This window comes from Stylophora pistillata, chromosome 8, assembly GCF_964205215.1.
Source record: "Stylophora pistillata chromosome 8, jaStyPist1.2, whole genome shotgun sequence".
Lineage (NCBI taxonomy): Eukaryota > Metazoa > Cnidaria > Anthozoa > Scleractinia > Pocilloporidae > Stylophora > Stylophora pistillata.
In genome coordinates, this window is record NC_142526.1 from 15,407,448 (window position 1) to 15,413,736 (window position 6,289).

General features: G+C 41.0%; 1 pseudogene; it reads left to right on the top strand.

Moving 5' to 3' along the window:
- Nucleotides 1-4,905: 4,905 nt before the first annotated feature.
- On the top strand, nt 4,906-6,028 carry LOC148725177 (uncharacterized; annotated as a pseudogene).
- The last annotated feature ends 261 nt before the right edge of the window (nt 6,029-6,289 follow it).

Below are 6,289 nucleotides of genomic sequence, written 5' to 3' on the forward strand. Positions count from 1 at the left end.
GTCAGTCTACATGTTGCAGAGCCAGTCAGTCAGTCAGGCTGTGAATCAACCGTTTAGTCAGCCACTCAGATGAAATTTAGTCATTTGAGCCGGTAGGGTCAGTTAAGTCAGTTGAGTCACTGCAACGGATTCCCTTATTCGACTGAGTCATTTGGGGCAGTTTGTGATTGATTGGGCAATCTGAGGCAATTCAGTCATTTGAGACGGTTGTGTGACTTAATGAAGTTTGGTAATTGAAACTGATTGCGTCATTTGGGGCAGTTGGGTGACTGGAACTGATTGCTCATTTGAAGCAGATGGAGTTGGTTAAGTTATTCAAGGCAACTTAACGGCCAGCAAGCCCATCAGTTAGCCAGTCAGTCAGCCAAGCAGTCACCCACTCAGTCAGCCAGTCAGTAACGCTGTCTGTCAACTAGTCAGTCAGCCTCTACGTCAGCAAGTCAATCAGTGAAAGAGTCAGCCTGCCAGTCCATCAGTCGGTCAGGCAGTCAGAGGAAATTTACTCATTGGCGCCGGTTTTTGCAAAAAGTATCTGTAAACAAGCACAAACGCGCTTTTTTATTAGATTGCGTGGAAATCTGTAAGAAAACGCTAGGTCCAGGTGAAGTGCAATGTTTCTGCCAAATTTGGCCAAAAAGTGAAAAACGCAGTCTTCTTAAGAGCGACTTTTCTTCAAGACCGCGTAAGAGGCGGCACATCGACCGAGAAATGACCATCCTCATATTCCTGCCAGAGATGCCTTATAGAGAGCTTAGAAACGTGGTAGGGTCTTTTTCCCCAGACTTGCTTCTCAATCCTAGAAAATCAGTGACCCGAGTAGAGGTAAATGAGCTTTGCTCATGAAAATCGCAAAAGAAAGCAAGCTCGTATAAATTTAACAGATTTGTTTAGGTAGGATCGAGGTATGGCTTAAGTCTAAAACGGGATAATATCATTTAATTTTGAACTCACCACACACTTATCACCAATATCTCAAAATCCAAATATCGCATTCCGTTTCAAATTTCCAATTATCATTTTCTCCTTGCGGTATAACTCAGAATCGGTTCAGGTTAAGGTGGCTGAACACAGGTTTTGCTACCTGTGTTTCACTCACCATTTTCTCTAAAACCCTTGAACCCTCGGTCGCAAAAAATGGCAGCAAGCACGTAAACAACACAAGTTTTGGATTTTTCATAGTTAAGCTGACTATGTTCCGTTGCCATGGAAACATGAATAAATATAAATAGGCCTTTAAAATCGGTTTTGTTTATTTGTAGAAAATCTAGGTATTAGATTTTCTTTATAATTTGCATGCAATGATACGTAACGATACTCACAAGTTAACACCATTTTGGTAATAATTTAACAGAGATCTTTAATTATCCCTTGTTGAAGATTCACTAGAATTTCTAGAATTTCCTTTGTTAAAGTTAATTTTCTTTCAATACTTCAGTTACGTATTTCCTAAAGTATTTTCGTGCCATAAATTTCGTGAAATTCTAATAGGCTTAAGTGATCACAAGTTGGTCTACACTGTTTTGAATAAAAAGGTAATGAGGCCGAAAACTCTTTATACAATGGTAAGGTGTTTCAAGAAATTTGATGATAAAGCCTTTAATAGTGATCTTGCTTGCGTGCCTTTCGACGTGGCTTACGTTTGTGACGACATAAATGGTCTATGCTGGAAGTGGGAGAAAATGTACACAGATGTTTTGAATGACCACCCTCCGATTAAATCCAGAAAGATTAGGACTGCCCCTGGACAATCGAAGTTCATTACCCCGGAGATCAAGAAAGCAATGTGGAAAAGAAATGCATTGAAGCGAAAATACTACAAGACAAGGTCATCAGAGGACTGGGAAGTATATTGAACACAGAGGAATCCAGTAGTTTCCATGGGTCGAAAATCAGTCGTAAATCATTTCAATCGCCTGTGCGATTCTTGCGTAGGAAATCCGATAGAATTTTCGAGAGCACTGCGGCCTTTTATGCATACCAGGAAAAGCGCACCGGAACAATGCATAACATTAAAGGATCAACCAACAATCATACGTGATCAAAATCATGTAGCACAGACAATGAATGAGTATTTTACAAACATAACAAAGGATTTAATATTAGACAAATACCTTTCATTCAGAACACAGTCACTTTTTCCTAAAATAGATAGCGCAAATGGTGGATCACCAAGAATGAACACGCTTAATTTCCATCCAATTAATTCTGGTGTTGTGGGTGAAATACTGAAGAAATTTAAGCCATACAAAGCGCAAGGATACGACCTTATTCCCCCTAGTGATGTCAAAGTATCTTCCCAAACGATTGCAAGACCTCTTAGTAATCTAATAAGTACTGTCATCACAAGATCTGAGGTCCCCAATACATGGAAGCACGGTCAAATCACACCCCTCCACAAGAAAGACAGTGTTTTGGGCAAAGCGAATTATGGACCAGTGACAGTAATGCCGGTTCTTGGAAAGGTGTTTGAACGTATTGCACATATGCGAATGTCGGACCATTTTGAGCCAATATTTCATAAATATACGTTTGCATATCGTAAATTTCATGGCTGTCCTACGGCGTTGCTGACATTAACAGAGAAGTGGAAGGAAGAGCTTGACAAGCATAAAGTGATAGGCGCAGTTGCTATGGATCTAAGAAAAGCTTTTCACTTCTTATTCTAGAAAAGTTGGAATTCTATGGACTTGGTGCTAACTCAATCTCACTTTTGCGCAGCTACTTGTCATCTAGATATCAACGGGTCAAACTTGGAAACACTTTCTCAAGCTGGATGGGCGTGTCCGCAGGGGTACCGCAAGGCAACATACAGGGACCAATGGTTTTCAGCATCTTTACGAACGATCTCGTTTATGCTATTTAAAATTGTAAGATGATAAATTAAGTTCATGATGAGTGGAGACAGCGTTGTTTTTGAGGATACAAAAATTAGTTGGGGCTTTTTATATCCGTACGGAAAATCCAGGCTGAACTTTTCAAAAGTTGCAGCATCGTCATTTACGTCACGACATAATCTAATTAGGCACCCCGTGGTTCAATCCGGAATTGCAAGCACATTTTAGAAGTTAGTATCGTGTTCGATCAGCAAATCAATACAGTAAGCTAACCTTACATAGCTAACGACGGCAGATTGGTTTTTATCCCTGGTCTCGTTTCAAATTTTCATACATTTGAACAAATACGGATATTAGCAAAGCATTTCACTCTCCTTCAGTCGCTCATGGTCAAGATACTACAAGCTTATAATTTCTCTGACGTGTCATTTGCGTCTCCTAGGATCGAATTTCCCAGACCGGCAAGGAAGGGTTAAGCTTGCCACCGTTAACAGCTTTTTGCACAGTATAAGAAAAGGCTGCCGTCAAGGGTCATGTCTCGGATCATTGCTGTGGAACATGTTTCAGAATCACTTAAGTTACAGTATGATAGTATTGTGTACAGACGACCATCAAATATGTGCCTCTCATCAGCTGACTCAAAACGTTGCTTATCTGTTAAACAACGAGGCTAAGATTGTATTCGCTCCGACGAAGGGCTAACGCTCGAAACGTCAGCTTTTGTAATCATTACGGTGGCCAATTTACCATTTCAACTTTGTTGATATATCCAAATTATTAAGATTGTATCCGACTGGTATAAAAATAATTTCGAGCTGGCAAACCTGAACAAAGGCAAATTCCAGGCAATGTTTCTAGCGTCTTAAGCAAAGAATACGCAAGAGACGCTGGTTTGTAATTGATAATGAAGAAATTGAATGCACAGGTTCATTATCACTATTAGGAGTCCTTATATATAATAAACTTAGTTTTGGTGCACACATTCAAGAAGTCTGTAAGAAAGCAAACTGCAAAATTGGTGTCCTGTTGAGGATAAAGAGTCCAGTTCCCGAAAAGACGAAGTTACATCGTTTAAAGCGGTAATAGTCCTAAAGTTAAACTATTACTCACTTGTTTGGCTATACCTTAGAGCATCTGATCGGCGGAAATTGGAGATGATACAGGAAAAAGGACTGAGAGCAGTTTTCAAGGACAGTGCATCAACATACGAACATCTGTTAATGAAAGCAGGATTACCTACATTACGTAATAGAAGACAGCATGACCTGATGGTCTTAATGTTCAACCTACAAAGTACATCTCTGAATTATTCCAAACAATGGAAACTAATTACAATTAATTTTTTTTTACGTACACCAGACCTTGTTATAACGAGATATAATACAGTAACCTATGAAAAGGATACTATCGGACATTTAAGGCCTTATTTATGGTGCAAATTACCGGGAAATGCAAGGACACAACGTGACTCGAACAGTTTAAAAAGACAAATTAAGAAAATGGACCTTGAAAGTTTTTTGCTTGAGAAATGTGGACCTGGCTGTTTTCTATGTGATTCTTAAATTCTACCTTGTCATCAGTCCACGTCACTACGGAGCCACGTGAGATGCGCATGCGCATTGCTGATCAGTGCTTTGCCTTTTGCTGCGAAGTACACGTTCCTGAGTGCTTCCTGTAAAAAATCACTTAAATCTTTAACATCACCAGGGCCGTAGCCAGACTTCAGAACAAGACGAGGCAAGTTTCGGGTCTGGCATGCCTCCCGCAGAAAATTTTGAAATCTAGAGGCTCAGAAATGCTCTTTCAAGCATTTTCCGTGGCACTTTTCTTTAGAAAGGTCAATCTTGGGCAAGTGCGGAAGTTCAATTTTTTATTGCCGAGCGATACTCGTGCAAAAAAAAAGGAAAAGGGCCAAAATCAAGACGAGGCAATTGCCTCGTCTTGGTTCATGGTAGCTACGGCCCTGTTCACCGCTTTATCGGTAGAGTGACACTCGGAAGGGATGGGAAGTTCACAATTTTCGGTGACTTGCCGACCTTTTTCCACAGATTGGACGATTTTCGTTTCCAAAATGAATAGTGAAGAGGCAACACCACCGGTCCATGGTGCGGGAGTCTCCGGCAACGCTTACAGCGGGGAAAACCAGGGAACTGCCATGAGTAACAACGACCTTGCTTTGTCCCTGGATAATATAAACGAAAATATGGGCAAAATGGCCAGCCTTCTGGCTAAATTGTGTGAACAACCTAATACAGGCGTACGCCCACCGGGCTGAAAACGAAAGTCTACATCCGACGTCTCGGATATCTCGGACTCTGAATCCGATGATAACACTTTCAAGTCAGGCAAACGAAGGCGTTGCGATAACCACACGAACGACGACATCAGTCTGCACGCTAGCGACGACCTAGACGATGCAGGCGACATCCAAATGCTCACCGAGCGTCCTAAGACCACCGGTCTGAAAGAGCGGGAAATCTCCGCAAAGGAGGCAAAACTCCTTCGAGATTTTGCGAACAGTTTTGACGAGGATGACACCACCAGCGAGAAAATCCAACAAGAGTTGGCCGATATTGCTGCAAAACGCTGGGACAAGAAATTGTCGACCGATAAAATTAAAAGTTTGGTAGACAAATACAAACAGCCCCAAACTGTTCTGACATAAAGACTATAAAGGTCAACCCCGAAATCTAAAGTCAGATGAGTACTAAGAAAAGGAAAACAGATTTGAAGATATCAAACATGCAACAAATTATCCGCAAAATCACATTTCCAACCTTGCAAACAACAAACGTGTTGATTCACACATCTGTCCCAGATAACAGTATAATAGCACAACAAGTGGATGCATTGCAATGTTGGGGCACTTAAAAATGCAATTAGCCCAGTTGCGAAGATAAGAAATTAAGCCTTCATTGAAAGCTGAGTATTCTACCATTTGCTCTGCGGAAGTGCCAATTAGTAGCCAATATCTTTTTGGGGATGAACTGGCAAAACAACTGCGAGCTGCGAAAGAAGCAAGCAAAATCAGCCATTCCTTTGCAACCACATTTAAGAGTGGACCCTATAGAGGGAGAGAGCACAACTCACACCAAAATGACCGCTACTTTAAAGGCCCCAAAAATGATTTTTTGTGGAAAGGCCAACAGCGGCCTTACAAAAGGAAAAAGCCACTGAACAGCAATAAGAAATAATGGCACAGCTGCTTCAAATAAAATCTATGGTAGGTGGGTTTACAAGTTTTCTACCCCGCTTATTGAATTATTTACAAAATTTATGTGCTACTTTTAAGGCTGGACAGGTGGCTGCACACTTTGCAGCATGGAGAACACTAACTAATGACAAAGTACTACTGTCTATTATTTTAGGAGCAAGTATTGATTGTACCGCTACTCCCGTTCGATATAGATTGCCTAATCAAACCTTTTCAGAGCAAGAGCACCCCGTTGTTAGTC